The sequence below is a fragment of the Rhipicephalus microplus genome, chromosome 6 (assembly GCF_043290135.1).
Source record: "Rhipicephalus microplus isolate Deutch F79 chromosome 6, USDA_Rmic, whole genome shotgun sequence".
In the NCBI taxonomy this organism is placed as follows: domain Eukaryota; kingdom Metazoa; phylum Arthropoda; class Arachnida; order Ixodida; family Ixodidae; genus Rhipicephalus; species Rhipicephalus microplus.
The window spans coordinates 84,340,232-84,359,808 of record NC_134705.1 but is presented as its reverse complement, the minus strand read 5'-3'; the positions used below and the strand labels follow the sequence as shown (position 1 = coordinate 84,359,808).

At 55.5% G+C, this 19,577-nt stretch overlaps 1 non-coding gene and 2 pseudogenes across 1 annotated transcript; all 3 read right to left on the bottom strand.

The window, feature by feature from the left end:
- Positions 1–712: 712 nt before the first annotated feature.
- Positions 713–907, bottom strand: LOC142766379 (U2 spliceosomal RNA). The gene has a single exon (XR_012884509.1). It is a non-coding gene; the product is annotated as a U2 spliceosomal RNA (small nuclear RNA).
- A 9,015-nt stretch (positions 908–9,922) lies between these two features.
- LOC142766157 (U2 spliceosomal RNA) lies at positions 9,923–10,095 on the bottom strand (annotated as a pseudogene).
- Positions 10,096–18,296: 8,201 nt separating this feature from the next.
- On the bottom strand, positions 18,297–18,471 carry LOC142766194 (U2 spliceosomal RNA; annotated as a pseudogene).
- Between the last annotated feature and the right edge of the window lie 1,106 nt (positions 18,472–19,577).

Below are 19,577 nucleotides of genomic sequence, written 5' to 3'. Positions count from 1 at the left end.
CAGTGGACATAGGAAAAGCACATCGGGGCTTTGCCGCTCCACCGTACAGCAGGTGTGTGCGGAGTGGGTCCTGTGGCGTTCTTTGCGATTTTAATTTGTGATGGGGAATAGTGTAGATGCGTAGACGTGGCGAGAGCACGCGTCTTCAGGTTCAGACGCCGCGTGAAGATGTGAAATAAAAATGCCTTCGCTTGCCACTGCAACTGTAAACAGAAACACCAACCAAACCCCATTTTCTAGAGGCTTTTTTTATTTTTCGTTGCGAAACGGGTGAATTCGAAAAGCGGAAATAGCTTGGCACATACATACACACTTCTACACACATACATACATACACATCGCACATGCATACACATCGTATACACACTTCTAGCTTTCCTCCGAAACAGTAATGATAATTTCCTCAATAGTTTTATTAATATGAGTAGGAACGTTAAAAAAAATAAGAAACTTGAGTATGTACGTGTGAACATAACAAAATAAAAGAGACCCTCCATATATGAAATACACACGGAAACATTTATTTTCCCAGAGCAATCGTAAGTGTAAACACAGCTAGCGCACTCCCTGCACGCGAATACCGCGTCAGCCGGGGCGGCGTGCCGCCACCGTCTCGGACACTCGACGCACCCAAGCCGTTTACCCCGGTATCATGGGTAAATCCGAACACTCCTTCTATCATTGAATTTATTGTCGAACTCACCCCGCAGGGGGTGAGTGGGCCGATCCCGGAGGTAGTGCAATACCGGGCCAACCCGTGGCGGAGGTGAAGCAAGCTTCAAGCACTCCGCCGCATCACAAAAATAAGTTTAATATCTTGGATCCAAATAGGATCCGTATCAGATATTAAGCTGATAAGAACAGAGGTTTTCAAAAATGTCAGGAACATTTCTGACCGAAAAGGAAAAACTTGTTCTCATTTTTTGTTCCTTCAACCAGAAAGGAAGAAGGTGGTGTATCGTGAACTGTGTATAGAGAAGGTGAAAATAGGAAATAGCAGGGGAGAAAAAGTGAAAGGGGCGTGTGTCGTGTAGTATCACCTCTTATTTTTGCGATGTCTTTGGGAGGGTGACTTTGTCAGCACGTGGCCCAGCGAGTGACAGTCACTTTATGGCCACGTGTGCGCAGTACACTTCCCGAGAAGCTGCAATGGTCTCGCTCACTGCAAGCTTCTTAAGTAACCGGAGATATCTCCGGCTGCAGAGTTTTTTGAAAACTCTGTCATTTGCCGGGTCCCAGGAGCCAAGCATGCCGACGACGACTGCTTCGATCGTGACTCTCTGGTAGCGGCGGAGCAAGAAGTCCCGAACTGGTTCGTATTTTCGTTCCTTTTCCAGTCGGGCTGCCTCGAGTGCTTTGAGCCGGTTGTCAAAGGGGCAGGTCACATCCACGATGATCGCCTCTTCCCCCCTGGCGAGAACGAGGTCGGGGCGAAGGTTGGTGGTACCAACCGCTCTGTTCTCATGCGTGACCGTGTACTACACAAAGAGAAGTTTATTGAACTTCAAACTGAAAGGACAGGTACATTGACATGTGTTTTACAAAATAAACCAGCGGGAGAACATTGAATATATACAGGTGTACGCTTACACAAGCAAATACAAAACAGCGCGTTATCTATATACATATTTACAACTATAAAGTTAAACAAATCAAGAATGAAGGACAAACACATTTCAGCTATTATACTTTACAAAAGAATATGCAGGGGTAGGGGTGTCGCGTGTTATGTACATATTTACAGTCTTATTTACATGCACAGAAATAAATACTGATGGGCGAGCGCGCAGCATACACCTATGCTTTCACAAAGTATGAAAAAGGTATATACAAAAACATGTGGCGCTATATACATATGTACAATAGCCGAGCACCCCTTGGTGTCAGCAGGCGGGGCCAGCGGCACAACACAGCGTCAAAAAAAACTCATTTATCAGATTCCAAATTGCTTTGTGACAACAGGCGCTACAGTGGTGTATCTGGGGAGAGGGGCGAGGGGGGGTCACCTTAGTTTTAAACTGAACATGTATCGATCCTAAGTTGGTCGACTCCCCGGAAACCGAGAGCGGTTAGTAATGTAGAATTGGAGCGACCAACTTGCCTTCCCTCAAGAAGAAGAACTTCGTGTGCCAGCGGCGCAGGAACATCTCCTCTCCGCTGGCCTCGAGTTCGCACGAGAGAAGCTCCCACAGCAACCTTCTTATTCGCGTAACGGCAGGAGGGGCCGCCCGAACTGGCTTTCGCCGCGCTTCCGCGAGCGAGCGACGTTGCCACACCACGAAAAGGGTGCAGGCGGTCACGAGTCTCGCAAACGCTCCCTTGTTGCGTTTATGGCCTGGTGGGGGGCGAATCCCAAAGCAATGCGCTACCATGCGCCAGACAGGGCGTGCGGCCGAACATTCAAACAAGGCATGCCTTTGGGTTTCGGGCTCCCGACAGTTGGGGCAGCGGTCGTCGGGCACTATGCCTAGCCTCTTCAAGCGGTGCCTAGTGGGGAGGACCTCCCACGCTCTCTTCCAGAGAAAATCCTGGATTTCACTGGGGAGCAGGCTATGCAGTAGAGAGAGGTCGCGCCTAGCTCGCTCCGCTCGTTGCCGGTCCTCGTCACTGAGCTGGCTTGCCGTGAGTGCCTCAACAATTTGGGCCGGCTGCTCTGCGTCAGGGTCGCAATTCGGCGCTTCCTTGCGCAGCATGCGTGCCGTCGCTGCAGCTACCCTGTAAAAGGGCGAGGGTGATTCAGCGTGCGGGCCGGAGTGGCGATCGGCATCCAGCCAACTGTTAGACGGGCCGCTCCAATAGAACAGCAGGCCCCTCCCGACATAGTTGTTAGCTTGCGCCACCTTGCGAGCCGTCTTCAAAGCGAGCAGTTTGCTCAAGGTGAGTGCATGCGGGAGGCCCAGCCCCCCCTCTTTAACTTCCAACTGGAGAAGGGCTCGTTTGACGGGGGGTGGTGTCCTGCCCCATAGCAGGTCATTGGCTAGCATGCCGAGTCGAGTGGCCACCCGCGCCGGCATCACTGTCACCCTGCTGACGTATGAGGCCAAGGCAAGAACGCTTGTCTTGATTGCGACGGCCTTTTCACACAGGTTCAGGTTAAGCAGTGCTGCGCGCTCGGTGAGCTTTGCCGCCCTGTCGATGACCCTCGTCCATGCGGAAGCGTCGACGCCTTCTCGGGAAAAGTAGACGCCGAGGACCTTAACCGTGCTGACCGGTTCTATGTCGCCAATTGCTTCAGGAGGAAACGGACCGAAGAGCAGTGCTCGGCTCTTTCTCTCGTTCAGTTCGGCTCCTGACACCTTAGCGTATAGCTCAAATACGCTGCGGAAGCGGTCGAGGCTTCGCGCGTCCTTGAGAAAGAGCGATATATCGTCGGCAAACGCCAAGACTCTGATCTCCTCGGTACCGGTCATAGGCAGGCCTCGGATGCGTTCGTCGCTGGCCAGGGTTGCGAGCAGAGGCTCCATCGAGAGTACGAACAGGGTTGGGCCTAAGGGGCACCCTTGCCTAATGCCTCTCGTGTACCGGAAGAAAGCTGTTGTCGTGCCGTTCACCGCGACGCAACTTCGCAGGTCGGTGTACAGGAGTTCGATGGCAGCCACAAACTCCTGCGGGAGCCCAAATTGACGGAGCACTTCAAAGAGGTACATGTGCCTAACCCTGTCGAACGCCTTGGCTTGGTCCAGGGACAGGAAGGCACCCGTGACTCTTTTCTGGGTCGCGTATTCAAAAACATCTCTGGTGGCTGTGAGGTTGGCGAACATGGACCGGCCAGGCACGGCGCAGGCTTGGTGGGGAGCTATCAAGTCCGGCAAGAAGGTCCTAAGCCTGGTGTTGAGTATGGACGCCACGATCTTGTAGTCCACATTAAGTAGAGAGATCGGGCGCCATGATGACAGTTCACGTGGAGATGCGCCATCTTTGAGGATGAGGGCAATGCGTCCTTCGCTGAAAGAAGCCGGTTTTTCGCGCTGCTGGAGGACTAGGTTTACCATGGCCAAGAGCGGGACACGCACAACTTCAAAGAAGGTCATATAAAAGCCAGCTGTCAGACCATCAGTGCCCGGAGCCGAGTTCGGTGGCATGGCTCGGATGGCAGCACGAAGTTCCTCTTCTGTTGCTGCGCCGCACAGAACTGTGCCCTCATCTTCGGCGAGTCGCGGCAGGCGCGAACACAGACTGGCCATGAGTGTTGCCTCTGGGGGAGGGCCACAAGGGTCCGGCTCATGAAAAACGGCCTCGAAGTAGTTATGGAACTCCGCTTCGATCCCGGTGGCGTCTGTGATCAGGCTGCCGTCAGGCCGTTGCAACTCCGAGATTCGAAGGGAGCCGGTACCTCGCACCTCATTCAGGAGTAGGTCTGGTGCATCCCCCGCAGCGACTCGTGATTCACGTGCATTGCGCGCGTTTTCCCGGAAGAGGCGGTCGTGCTTAACCTGGAGCGAGTGGAGATAGTCGCGCATACAGGTCGTGAGGTGGTCCGCGCTCTGTACAATCCGCATCCGGCGGAGTAGCTCGTTCATTTCTTTTGTAATGCGCTTCTTCCTCACGCTGCCTTCTTCTTGCAGGAACGCTCTCCATCTCGCCTTCAAGTCGTCCCATACCGCAGGGCTGGTACAGGGGGTGGCCTCAATCGTCTCTTCCAGGAACGCGGATATTCTCAGGGCGCTCGTGCGGTCTTTGATAAGCGCCGGGTCGAGGCGCCAAACTTTGTTTCTTGGATGAGGGCCGGGCGTCCCCCTCACCGCTGTAACCAACGGGAGGTGGTCTGTTCTGTCCGCCAGCGCGTCGGGGAGCGTAAGGACTTCGCACGACGCAATAGAGCCGACGAGGCGCTCGGGGACGTAGGCTCGATCAAGTCTGCTGGCCGTTGTCCGCGAGGTTCGGGTGGGGGCGAACTCGTTTCCGTGCATGTGAACCCACGCGTCCGTGAGCCGCAGGTGTCGGAGGACCTTCACCAGCTCTTTGGCGTGGTAGGTTGAGCCGCCTTGACCCGGGCCCCGAACGTCTCTTGTGGAGTCCACGACGCAGTTGAAGTCCCCGAGAACCACGTGGGGAACGGGCTCCACCAGATAGCCATGCAGCTCCTTAAAGTAGGTGTTGGTGTCTGATCTGGTCACCGGCGCATAAACATTAACAAAGCGCACCTTGGACCCGTCGACGAAGACGTCGAGCACAAGCGTGCGCCCGTTCGCGCCAAAGACACAGTGAGACTTTTGCCGGAACCTGTTCGTGATGAATACGACTCCAACTCCGCAAGCCCTCGCACATGTTAATGAAAAAAAGCCGTCAACTTGGCAGTTGCGCCTGAAGGAAGTAACGTCGAGCGGGGAGCGGAAGTTGGTCTCCTGCAGAAAGAGGAGGTCGATACCCTTAGAACGGGCGAACGCCACAACAGCGGCTTGTTTGCTTTTGTCGCGAAAGCCACGGATGTTTAGTGTGGCGAACCGCAACATAGCCATGTTCCGGCAGTCGAAGCGCGGTGCCTCTCTTGGGGGGAGAAGGAACGATGAAAGGCGAGATAACTAGGCGAGTTCGGCATCAGCGGAGCGCGGGCGAAGGGGAGCGAGGAGGGTGCTGCATTAGAAGGGGAAAGGGCCCAGCCAGGTGAGTGGGCCAGCAGAGGGTGAGGGTAGCGGGAGAGCGGAAGGCGGCGAGGGTGTCGGAGCAGGCGCGCCGCTGCTTTCTTCAGGTGGCCTTCTCAGGGCTTCGGCGGCGGCTCCCGCTTGCCCCCACCGGCTCGTTCAAGCTTCTGCGACTTCGCGTGAGGCGGAGCATCACTGTCGCTGCTTTGGCCTACCGGCCCAGATCTGCGCTGCCGGGCGTCCTTGCTCGCGGTCCTCTCGCCCCCGTCCCGCTTGTCGTCACCAGGGCGTCTTCGCGAGCGTGAGCGTGACCGCTGCTCGAGGCCGTGGGGCGACTGGCCCGTCCTCGCATCAGATTTCCGGCTTAACCGTGTAGTTTGAGCGGGAGAGGGACAAGTCAGGGTTGGGTTCTTGCGCTCGCCATCCTCGGGGAGGACGTAGTACCCTTTGCTCTTGATGGGCAGTTCATCCTGAGCGGGGTCTCGGGTACGGGCCTCCAGGTCTTCAGAGGTGACTAGCGCTAACACGTTGGCCGGCGTTGGCGGGATGGAGAGGGGTGTCCTTCCCGGATCGGCGACGTTGTCGGCAGGCGCATTTTGCACTGGTGGTGAAATTTCGCAATCCACCTGGTCCGACGGCAGTGCCAGCGGTGAAGGAGGGGCGGACTGCGCGGAAGCAGTATCCGAGAGGCTGGCCTCTGTTTCGGAAGGCGTGGCGGTAACCTCCTCGCTCGTCTCGCTCTTCTCTCTCTCTCTGACAGGTGAATCCGCCTCGCTGCTGGTAGTAGGCGAGTCTGTGTTTATGGTGTCCTCGCTTCGCTCCCTTGCTGCCGTGCTGGGCTTGCACTTAGGCGTAAGCACCTGAAGCCGCGATTGTGGCTTCTCTGACCGGGGCGATAGTGAGCCACTAGGTGGGGCTAGGTTAGATGCGTGGTCGGAAGTCGAGGGGAACCCGCGGGCGGCCGACGCGTAGGATCGCCTTCGGAAGCATTCCCTCGTCCCGTGGTGACCCCCACAACGCTTACATTCGCTTGTACAGCCCTCGGTGTCATGCCCGAATGTTCCGCACCGTTTACAAAAAGGAGCGGAGCATGCCGTCGCCATGTGGCCCACTTCGCCGCAGCGTGCACAAACTCGCCTCATACCGCGGTACTCGAACATTACGCGGTGCCCTGCGATAGTCGCGAAGTTTGGCACCGGTTTGCTCATCTCAATCTTTATAACCCTTACGCCGTTGAGCTTGTTTTGGCGTGTGGCCACAGTGGCAAACGATATGCCCCTCACTTTGCCGTACTGAGCAAGGGCGTTGCTAAGTACCTCGTCGGACAAGTAGGCGGGGTACCGGTAGGCATTTACGTACGTGACCGGCGGCCCTACGGCCTCAACCGGTACGTTTTCGCCGTTAACCCGGAACCCTTCCGCCACCATTAACCTTGTCGCCTGACTGGCGTTACGCGTACAGACGAGGAACCTAGCCCCGCCCATGTGCTGAAGGACAAACACACTATCTTCCCCAGATACAAGTTCTACCGCATCGATAAGGTCATCGATGGATACGTCGCCTTCGGGCGCTGTAAACATAAAGCAATTCTCCCTCACCGGGAGGTCGGACGTCGACGCCATTCTGGTGCGCGTTGCCGCTGGCTGCCAGGAAGGCGTGGCTAGTTGAAACTGGTATCGTGCAGGCTAGCTGCACACTGGTAGTACTGCGGCTTAGCCGAGGCGGGGGCCGCACGGGTACAGGAGACGCCGGGTGGGTTGCAGGAGGACTCCGGGACGGCGGGCGTAGACCGGGGGCCTTGCTTCACCAGGCATAGGATGGGTGGGCGCCGGACAGGGAGGTCCGAAGCCCAGGGCGGCGGTCGCACGTGCGGGACGGCGATGCCGCGTAAACTGTCTTTGAAGACTTCAACCCCGGGGTCGACGTCGACGTGACGTGACCCTGGGTCTCGCGCGATGACGCAAAAGACGGCTAGCTCGACAATTGGTCTAGCCAAAAGGCCGAGAAGCGATGCAATTCATTAGCACGTAATTAAAATCCATTCTTTCACACCTCGTACTTAGTTCTGGCCAAAAGCCGGGCAAACAGTAGCAAAGCAATTCCGACGTCCACCCATGCACAACCAGCATTGTGCACCGACAGCGGCAGCGCTGGCTTCACGGCATTGCTTTTATCCCCAGTCCGCTTGAAGTTTCTAGTTTCGCTTACAAACATGTTAAAACTGAAACCTTCTTTTTCCCAGAGGTCGAAGCCACGCGTGCTTGCTTGCATGCGTACTCTCTATGCGCCCATGACGTCACACCAAATGCTTGCTGGCGAACATTATCAGGCATGTCGCGAGGGATGCTACAGCATTTGTTTTAAAAACTGATGCATAGTGTACATGTCCAACTCGAGCACCAAAGTCTGGAAGGAAGGAAAAAAAAATGACTGTGCAAAATGTGAATACGTCACCCATCCAACATGGCTTCTACGCCGGCTGCCCAAGCAACGCCTCTGCAACGACGCCCACAATCATCGGCAAAAAGGTGGTGCCTTTGGCTGCTTCAGCACGCTCAACATATGCCTTGCAAGTTCCGACGTGGCGGAACACCGCACCGAGGTCGACGAAGGTCCTGCCGTGAAAGGCAGACCCGGGAATGCGTGCGAAACGTCTACCGCGTGGGTTGTGAAGCCGGTGAATGAAGGATCATGTGGCAGAGGGTGACGGAACGTGAGTGTGCGACTTGACGCTGCGATGTCGTTCAAGCGTTCAACGGGCCGGCAGGTTCTGTCTGTCGTGGTCGAAAACGTCCGAGTTTTGCTGATTCCGAGGGGTAGGAGTGCTATGGTGGCGTGTACGAGGCGCTGGTGCGGCGCTCCGTCGATCGTGCCGGACGGACATGAGGCGGCCGAAGGCGGTCGTGAAGTGGTCGCGGAAATCAGTGGAGAAGTACTCGCCTGCGCTTTTCGTCGAAGACGCGCGACAGACGGTCTTCGGGAGACACGGGTGGTTGCACAAATGCGACCGTGCGTCAACGTGCAGCCATATTCGTGGATTATTTCGCCCCATTACGATAGCTTCGTCACTGCGCTCGCTGGTGTTGCTTGTTTTTGTTGACCTTCACTTGTGGCTCACACCCACTGTGGGGGATTGGCTGGTTTGTTGTTCTGCTTCTTCGACTTCTACATACTCGGCTTAGTGAAGCTGTGAGGAGTGACGAGTGGGTACGGAGGCAAAGCGCGCCCGGGGCGTGATCTCACGCGTCCTGGGGTCCACGTCGCTTCAGGTACGTGCGTGGTGCGTCCGAACGTCTAGTGCGCAATTTTCTTGGAACTTCCAGCAACTGGCAATTCCATTGAGGTGAGCGTGCGAGGATGTTCGTTGTAATTAACGAGAGCCAACGGTGGATGAGCTGGTATGAGATGGTGTTCAGAAATGAAGTGTTTGATCAACAAGGCGATGCCCGCCGTGGTGGTCTGATGGCCGTAAGGTACTCGGCTGCTGACCCGCAGGTGGTGGGATCGAATCCCGGCCGCGGCGGCTGCATTTCCCTGTGCTCAGATTAGGGTGCACGTGAAAGAACCCCAGGTGGTCGAAATTTTCCCATAATCATATGGTGGTTTTGGGACGTCAAACCCCAAAGGTCAGTGGACATAGGAAAAGCACATCGGGGCTTTGCCGCTCCACCGTACAGCAGGTGTGTGCGGAGTGGGTCCTGTGGCGTTCTTTGCGATTTTAATTTGTGATGGGGAATAGTGTAGATGCGTAGACGTGGCGAGAGCACGCGTCTTCAGGTTCAGACGCCGCGTGAAGATGTGAAATAAAAATGCCTTCGCTTGCCACTGCAACTGTAAACAGAAACACCAACCAAACCCCATTTTCTAGAGGCTTTTTTTATTTTTCGTTGCGAAACGGGTGAATTCGAAAAGCGGAAATAGCTTGGCACATACATACACACTTCTACACACATACATACATACACATCGCACATGCATACACATCGTATACACACTTCTAGCTTTCCTCCGAAACAGTAATGATAATTTCCTCAATAGTTTTATTAATATGAGTAGGAACGTTAAAAAAAATAAGAAACTTGAGTATGTACGTGTGAACATAACAAAATAAAAGAGACCCTCCATATATGAAATACACACGGAAACATTTATTTTCCCAGAGCAATCGTAAGTGTAAACACAGCTAGCGCACTCCCTGCACGCGAATACCGCGTCAGCCGGGGCGGCGTGCCGCCACCGTCTCGGACACTCGACGCACCCAAGCCGTTTACCCCGGTATCATGGGTAAATCCGAACACTCCTTCTATCATTGAATTTATTGTCGAACTCACCCCGCAGGGGGTGAGTGGGCCGATCCCGGAGGTAGTGCAATACCGGGCCAACCCGTGGCGGAGGTGAAGCAAGCTTCAAGCACTCCGCCGCATCACAAAAATAAGTTTAATATCTTGGATCCAAATAGGATCCGTATCAGATATTAAGCTGATAAGAACAGATACTACACAAGGAGAAGTTTATTCAACTCTCAACGCATGAAACAAAAAAAACAGTACAGTATGCACCGCCGGGTAATCGGCTGATAACTACATCAAATACATGAGTTACTTATAGCACAGAGAAAAAAAAAAAACAGAGTAACATTGAACAACGGATGTGTGTATATACAAAGGTGAGTAAACAAGGCGTACAGAGAAACGAAAAAAACACGCGGGCTATATACATATATACAATGCCGGAAAACAAGATGAGCAATGGATATCAGTTTCCCCACGAATGAATATAGACGCTGGGGGGGGGGGGGGGGGGTACACAGCAAGGTCTGAGTTACACCTCAAAAGATTGACACATGGGATGCATGTAGAACGCACAACTTAAACATAAGGTGTTGGAGCCGGAGGGGGGGGGGGGGGGTTAGAAGGGAGTGATTGGGGCGGCTAGCTTGCCGTCCCTGAGGAAGAAAAATTTCGTATGCCAGCGACGGAGGAACTTTTCCTCGCCGCTGGCTTCGAGTTCGGCCGATAAATAGGCCCACAGCAGCCTTCGGATCCTCGAGACTGCCGGAAACGCGGCTCGTACTGGTTTCCTGCGCGCTTCCGCAAGCGATCGCCTCTGCCATAAAACCAACACTGTGAAAATCACCACGAGTTGGGCGAAGGCGCCTTTGTTACGTTTGTGGTTGGGAGGGGTGCGGATGCCGAAGGAGTGGGCCACCATGCGCCACACGGGTTTCACCGCGACGCATTCAAACAACGCGTGCTCCTGCGTTTCCACGACGCGACAGTTGGGGCAGCTAGCATTCGGGACTATGCCTAATTTGTTAAGGCGCTGTCTTGTAGGTAGGACGTGCCAGGCCTTTTTAAGGAGCAAATCGTGCGCCTCGCGGGGGATGCCGCAACGGAGGGAGCCAAGTTCGCTCTGCGCGCGCTTGGCCCGTTTTCGGTCGGCATCGCTTAGCTGGTTCATCGTGATGGCCTCGACGATGCGTGCTGGCGGGTCTTCGTCTACGTCACAGCCGGGTAGTTCATTCCCCAACATGCGCATTGTTGCCGCTGCCGTTTTATAGTAGGGCGCGGGTGCTTCAGCAAAAGGACCGGTGTGTCGGCCAGCGTCCAGCCAGTCGTGCCTGGCACCGCTCCAGTAGAGGAGGAGGTTGTGGCCAACGTAATCGCTCGCGCGCGCGAGCGCTCGGGCGGTTTTAAGGGCTAGAATTCTGCCTGCGCTCTGTACATGTGGAAGGCCGAGACCCCCTTCGGATACTGCCAGGTGTAAGAGGTGTCTTTTTAAAGGTGGCGGTTTCCCTTCCCACAAGTACGCCGTGATGAGCTTGGACAGCTGGTTTATCGTCCTTGCGGGCATCACTGCTACTCGACTTGCGTACAAAGCAAGTGCGCAAATACTCGTTTTAACCGCCAGCGCTTTCTCGCGCAACGAGAGGTCTCGCAGGCCTGCACGCTCTGCCATTTGAGCGGCCCTTTCAAGGACGCGGGACCACGTTGACGGTGCGACTCCCTCGCTCGAAAAATATATCCCGAGTACCTTTACTGTGTTGACCGCTTGAAAGGTGCCGATGGCATGCGCAGGGAAATTGCCGAAGCGAAGGGCCCTGCACTTTTCCTCGTTCAGCTGCGCTCCGGACGCTGCCGCGTAGAATGCGAAGAGCTGACGAAAACGGTCGAGGCTACTGGCGTCCCTCACGAAAAGGGAGATGTCATCGGCATAACCAAGGATCTTTAGTTCCGCAGTTCCTGTGAGCGGGAGGCCCCGAATACGCGTGTCACCGGCTACGGACGTGAGCAGGGGCTCTATGGAAAGCACAAACAGGGTCGGGCCAAGTGGGCATCCCTGTCTGATCCCACGCGTGTACTGGAAGGTGTCCGTAGTGGAGCCGTTCACAACCACATGGCACCTGAGGTCCGAGTACAGGAGCTTGATGATGTTAACAAACCCTGCCGGGAGGCCAAACTCTCGGAGCGTTTCGAACAGGTAGGCGTGCCTGACCCGGTCGAAGGCCTTGGCCTGGTCGAGGGAAAGAAAAGCTCCTGATACTCTTTTCTCGGTGGCGTACTGAAAGGCGTCTCTAGTCATGTTCAGGTTGGCAAACAGTGATCTGCCCGGAACTGCGCAGGTTTGGTGCGGCGCGATGATGTCCGGCAGAAAGGTCTTTAAACGGCTGTTTAGAATAGAGGCGACAATCTTGTAATCCGCATTCAGTAGCGTGATAGGGCGCCATGACGTGGGGTCGTTCGGTGGTGAGCCTTCCTTAAGTATCAGGACCACGCGCCCCATGGCAAACGAGGCGGGTTTCGCGTGGCCTTCGAGAATGCTGTTGATTACGCCAAGTAGCGGCTCGCTCAGGATACTAAAAAAGGTCGCATAAAACCCTGCAGTGAGGCCATCCGCGCCGGGAGCTGAGTTCGGTGGCATAGACTGGATGGCGGCCCACAATTCCTGCATCGTCGCTGCGCCGCATAAGGTCGGGCATTCACCTTCATCGAGGTGTTTCAAGAATTGGTACAGTTCTGACCGGTGCGGTAGCTCCGATGAGGTCGTTATGGGCTCCGGTTCGCGGAAAGCGGTCTCGAAGTGGCGTCGAAAGGTCGCCTCGATCTCTGCTGGGTCTTCCGTGAGTGTGCCGTCTGGGCGCCTTACTTGTAGGATCCGTACTGAGCCGTTGCCGCTTACTTCGCGCAGGTCCTCTTCCCGGTGCCCCTCTGAGGTGGTTCGGAACGCGCACTTCTCGCCGGTGATGGCTCGTTGCAGTCGTGCATGCTGTACCTTAAGCGCGGCAAGATAGTCGCGAGTGCAGGAAGTGAGACACTCGGCGTTCTGGACGATGCGCATCCTGCGCAGCAGCTCGTTCATCTGAGCCGTAATGCGTTTTTTTCTCGCTCTGCCCTCTTGTTGTAAATGCGCCTTCCAGGTCGCCTTGAGGTCGTCCCAGACGGCCGGGGTCACTCGGGGGGTCGCTCTGATTGTGGCTTCAATGCGTTGCTGCATCAGGGGGGTGGAAACCGGGTCATTTAATAAAGCCGGGTCTAGGCGCCACGACGCGTTTGCTGGACTGGGGCCGGGCTTCCCGCGCACGGTTGTCACCAACGGGACGTGATCCGAAATGCCCGCCAAGGCAGGAGGCAACGGGAGCACCTCACACGCCTCAAGGGAAGGTAACAAAAGGTCAGGTAAGTAGGCGCGGTCGAGCCTACTGGCGGTGGTCCTCGACATGCGAGTGGGACCGAATGCGTTATCATGCTGGAGAACCCATGCATCCGAGAGTCGCAGTCGGCGAAGGAGTCTGACAAGGTCTTTCGCGTGGTAGGCTGAGCCTCCGCGACCTGGGCCCCTGATGTCCCTTGTAGTGTCGACGACACAGTTGAAGTCGCCGAGGACTACATGCGGGAGGGGCGCTTGCAAGGACTCGCCGAGCTCTCTAAAAAAGGTGTTCGTTTCCGTTCTCGTTGTTGGCGCGTACACATTAACGAGCCGTACTTTGCGACCGTCGATGAAGATGTCCAGGATTAGCGTACGGCCGTCGGCGCCAAACACGCAATGAGCCTTTTGCCTGAACCTTCCAGAGACGAAGACGACTCCGACCCCGCATGACTTGGCCCGCGTCAAGGAAAAGAAGGCATCGACCTGGCAAAGGTTCCGAAAAAGGGTGACATCGAGGAGGGAACGGAAATTCGCCTCTTGGACGAACAGCAGGTCAATGTCATGGAGCTTGGCCAAAGAGATGACGGCGGTTTGCTTCGTCTTATCGCGGAACCCGCGTACGTTCCAGGTGGCGAAACGCAGCCGGTCAGCCATAAAGCGGAGCTAGGAGGGGAGAGGGGGCGAGTTTACGAAAGGGTGAGTGCATGGCGCGCCAGGGGAAAGGGACACAGAGGGAGAAGGAAGGGAGCGCAGTGGGGGAAGGGCGCTGCCATCTGGGGTGGGGTCGGCGTACTAGGCGCTGGAATCGCCGGCTTGAGGGGGCGGGTCCCCTTCGCTTTCCGCGCGCTCGCCCAACTTCTGTGATTTCGCTTTCGGAGGGGCGTCGCTGTCGCTGCTCCTCGCGCCGAGCCCGGCCCGTCGCTGCTTCGTCTCTCCGCTCGTCGCTCGTTCTCTCGGATCGCTCTTAACACCCTCTCCTGTGCGTCGGCGCGAGCGCGAGCGCGAGCGTGTCCTCTGATCGCGGCCAGTCGCGGTCTGAGCTGTAATCGGGTCCCGGTTTCGGCAGAGGCTGGGCAACGCATGGTCAGAGGAGGGCGCAGGGAGGGGTATCAGGCTTGGTTGAGCGCGAACTTCAGGGAGCACGTAGTACCCGCGACTCACGATGGGCAAGTCCTCTCGGGCGGGGTCTTGGCTCCTTTCTTCCAAGTCCAGGGGAGTGACTGGAGCCAGCACGTTAGTGGGTGGGTTTGCGACAAGGAGGCTCGCTGCTTCTTGCTCAGAGGCACCAGTAAGGGCTTTAGGCGCGACAGAGGAACCCTGGCGGCCGGGCCCGCCTAGCGGGCGTGCGGGCTGCGTGGTGGGTGACGATTGTGCAGAGACCGTCTCGAGGTCACTGGTGTCTGTTTCAGACGACGTGGTGGCGACGTCGTCAACGCTTCCCGGCTTCTCCCCTTCGTTGGCAGACGAAGTGTCCGCACTGCTGCCTGTGGGCGGGCCAGTATTGCAGTTGCGGTCCTCGGGTGGGAGCCCCTTCCCAATGGTGCGAGGTGCAGTCCTTGGCGATAGCACCTGTAGGCGTGGGGCACTGGCGGCCTTCGATACGGCAGGGCCGCTTACATGTACAAGTGAGGGGGTGGTATCAGTCAGTGTGGGGAAACCGCGGGCGGCAGACGCGTAAGAGCGCCTCCGAAAACACTCGCGCGTCCCGTGGTGGCCGCCACAGCGTTTACATTCGGCCTCGCAGCCCTCCGTATCGTGGCCAAAAATGCCACACCGTCTGCAGTACGCGGCAGAACATGCGGTCGCCATGTGTCCGACCTCGCCGCAGCGGGCGCACACGCGACGCATCCCACGGTATTCACACATGACTTTGTGCCCCGCTATTGTCATGAAATTAGGAACAGGCCGGGACATTTCTATTTTGACTAGCCTCACACCATTTAGCTTAGTCTGGCGAGTCGCCAAGGTGGCGAAGGAAATGCTCTTAATTTTGCCGAAAGGGGCAAGAGCATTACTAAGGGCCTCATCAGACAAGAAAGCCGGGTAGCGGTAGACGTTCACGTACGTTACCGGCGGCCCGACTGCCTCTACCGGCACCTTCACCCCATTCACCGTGAAACCCTCCGCCACCATTAGGCTCGTCGCCTGACTAGCATTGCGAGTACACACAAGGAACTTTGCGCCCCCCATGTGCTGAAGCACGAATACACTATCATCACCAGCGGTTAATTCTACTGCATCAATCAGATCGTCAACAGAGACGTCGCCCTCGGGCGCGGAAAACATGAAACAATTCTCCCTCACCGGGAGCTCAACTGGCATGGCCATACTGGTGGGCGGATCCCGCAAGCCGCCGGGGGGGGCGAGGCTCTGGGACGACTCGTGACGTGCAGTCAAGCTGCACACTGGTAGGCAGCGGCTCAGCTGAGGCGGGGGCCGCTTGGGGTCTGGTGATGGCAGGGGTCGCCGCTAGGAGCTCCGGGGCAGCAGGGGCGGACCGGGGGCCTGGCTCGACCTGGCATGTAGAGGGTCTCCGGGCGGGAAGGCCCGAAACCCAAGGGTGGCAGCCGCGTGCACGAGGCTGCGGCGGCGAAGGGCTTGCACTGGTTCTGGGGCTCGAACTCCGAGAGGGCCCGGGGGCCGACGCCGACGTGACGTGACCCCGGGACTCGCGCGAGGGCTCGTAAAAAACAGCTAACTCGACACTTTGATCTTAGCCAAAAGGCCGAGAAGCGATGCAATTCATTAGCACGTAATTAAAATCCATTCTTTCACACCTCGTACTTAGTTCTGGCCAAAAGCCGGGCAAACAGTAGCAAAGCAATTCCGACGTCCACCCATGCACAACCAGCATTGTGCACCGACAGCGGCAGCGCTGGCTTCACGGCATTGCTTTTATCCCCAGTCCGCTTGAAGTTTCTAGTTTCGCTTACAAACATGTTAAAACTGAAACCTTCTTTTTCCCAGAGGTCGAAGCCACGCGTGCTTGCTTGCATGCGTACTCTCTATGCGCCCATGACGTCACACCAAATGCTTGCTGGCGAACATTATCAGGCATGTCGCGAGGGATGCTACAGCATTTGTTTTAAAAACTGATGCATAGTGTACATGTCCAACTCGAGCACCAAAGTCTGGAAGGAAGGAAAAAAAAAAATGACTGTGCAAAATGTGAATACGTCACCCATCCAACATGGCTTCTACGCCGGCTGCCCAAGCAACGCCTCTGCAACGACGCCCACAATCATCGGCAAAAAGGTGGTGCCTTTGGCTGCTTCAGCACGCTCAACATATGCCTTGCAAGTTCCGACGTGGCGGAACACCGCACCGAGGTCGACGAAGGTCCTGCCGTGAAAGGCAGACCCGGGAATGCGTGCGAAACGTCTACCGCGTGGGTTGTGAAGCCGGTGAATGAAGGATCATGTGGCAGAGGGTGACGGAACGTGAGTGTGCGACTTGACGCTGCGATGTCGTTCAAGCGTTCAACGGGCCGGCAGGTTCTGTCTGTCGTGGTCGAAAACGTCCGAGTTTTGCTGATTCCAAGGGGTAGGAGTGCTATGGTGGCGTGTACGAGGCGCTGGTGCGGCGCTCCGTCGATCGTGCCGGACGGACATGAGGCGGCCGAAGGCGGTCGTGAAGTGGTCGCGGAAATCAGTGGAGAAGTACTCGCCTGCGCTTTTCGTCGAAGACGCGCGACAGACGGTCTTCGGGAGACACGGGTGGTTGCACAAATGCGACCGTGCGTCAACGTGCAGCCATATTCGTGGATTATTTCGCCCCATTACGATAGCTTCGTCACTGCGCTCGCTGGTGTTGCTTGTTTTTGTTGACCTTCACTTGTGGCTCACACCCACTGTGGGGGATTGGCTGGTTTGTTGTTCTGCTTCTTCGACTTCTACATACTCGGCTTAGTGAAGCTGTGAGGAGTGACGAGTGGGTACGGAGGCAAAGCGCGCCCGGGGCGTGATCTCACGCGTCCTGGGGTCCACGTCGCTTCAGGTACGTGCGTGGTGCGTCCGAACGTCTAGTGCGCAATTTTCTTGGAACTTCCAGCAACTGGCAATTCCATTGAGGTGAGCGTGCGAGGATGTTCGTTGTAATTAACGAGAGCCAACGGTGGATGAGCTGGTATGAGATGGTGTTCAGAAATGAAGTGTTTGATCAACAAGGCGATGCCCGCCGTGGTGGTCTGATGGCCGTAAGGTACTCGGCTGCTGACCCGCAGGTGGTGGGATCGAATCCCGGCCGCGGCGGCTGCATTTCCCTGTGCTCAGATTAGGGTGCACGTGAAAGAACCCCAGGTGGTCGAAATTTTCCCATAATCATATGGTGGTTTTGGGACGTCAAACCCCAAAGGTCAGTGGACATAGGAAAAGCACATCGGGGCTTTGCCGCTCCACCGTACAGCAGGTGTGTGCGGAGTGGGTCCTGTGGCGTTCTTTGCGATTTTAATTTGTGATGGGGAATAGTGTAGATGCGTAGACGTGGCGAGAGCACGCGTCTTCAGGTTCAGACGCCGCGTGAAGATGTGAAATAAAAATGCCTTCGCTTGCCACTGCAACTGTAAACAGAAACACCAACCAAACCCCATTTTCTAGAGGCTTTTTTTATTTTTCGTTGCGAAACGGGTGAATTCGAAAAGCGGAAATAGCTTGGCACATACATACACACTTCTACACACATACATACATACACATCGCACATGCATACACATCGTATACACACTTCTAGCTTTCCTCCGAAACAGTAATGATAATTTCCTCAATAGTTTTATTAATATGAGTAGGAACGTTAAAAAAAATAAGAAACTTGAGTATGTACGTGTGAACATAACAAAATAAAAGAGACCCTCCATATATGAAATACACACGGAAACATTTATTTTCCCAGAGCAATCGTAAGTGTAAACACAGCTAGCGCACTCCCTGCACGCGAATACCGCGTCAGCCGGGGCGGCGTGCCGCCACCGTCTCGGGCACTCGACGCACCCAAGCCGTTTACCCCGGTATCATGGGTAAATCCGAACACTCCTTCTATCATTGAATTTATTGTCGAACTCACCCCGCAGGGGGTGAGTGGGCCGATCCCGGAGGTAGTGCAATACCGGGCCAACCCGTGGCAGAGGTGAAGCAAGCTTCAAGCACTCCGCCGCATCACAAAAATAAGTTTAATATCTTGGATCCAAATAGGATCCGTATCAGATATTAAGCTGATAAGAACAGATACTACATCAAAGAGAAGTTTATTTAACTTCAGACATAAAGGGCACTTTAGACCGGTTTTTACAGAATACTCAGCCACAGTTTGGCTGGGATCTTATGCACAAGTTGTGCGGAAACAAGTATAATCGTTCCGATGGTAGAACGAAAAAAAAGGGTAAAAGTGCATAAATGTCATCGTTTATACAAGAGTATACGTAGTCATGCAAACAGTTATGAATAAAAAGGCGTTTGAGAAGGCGCTGTTCACATGTGTCAAAAGCAAGCACTTAAATACACTATTCTTGATGTGCAAAAGGAACTGGAGAAAGGAACACGCAAATTATTTACATATGTACAAGGCGATGTGCTGTCACATGAACGTATATACATAAGACATGGGGGAAAGAAAACAAGAAAGGATTGTGCGTGCACTATCGTGCAGACATGTTTCAGGGCGTGTAGTATTTAGTGCGGTTGGAACGGCATGGAGGGGAGCCGGGGTTAGTAAGGAATTATTGGGGTGCGGAGCTTCGCATCTTTAACAAAAAAGAATTTGGTGTGCCAGCGGCGGAGGAACTTTTCCTCGCCACTGGCTTCAAGCTGTTCCGATAAGTAGCGCCATATCATGCGCCTGATTCTGGTGACGACCGGGTAAGCTGCCCTGACCGGCGAGCTGCGCGCCTCCGCAAGTGAGCGGCGCTGCCAGATAGCGAAGAGCGTACAAGCGACCACTAACTTTGCAAACGTGCCCTTGTTGCGCTTAAGGTGAGGAGGGGGGCGAATGCCAAAGGTGCGCTCAACGAGGCGCCAAACGGGTTTCGCCGCTGAGCATTGCTGTAGAGCGTGCGTTTGCGACTCGACTTCGCGGCAGTTGGGGCACTTGGCGTCCGGGACGATGCCAAATTTATGGAGTCGCTGTCTAGTCGGTAGGACTCCCCACGCTTTTTTCCAGAGGAAGTCGCGAACGGGCCTTGGCGAACTTCGGCCGAGTCTTGCTAGCGATCGCTTTGCAGCCTCTGCTTTACTCTTGTCGGCGTCGCTTAACTGGCTGAGCGTGAGAGCTTCGATCAGCCGCGCAGGTGGGTCTTCATCGACGTTGCCCGAGGGCGCTTCCTTGCTGAGCATTCGCATGGTAGCGGACGCCGCTTTA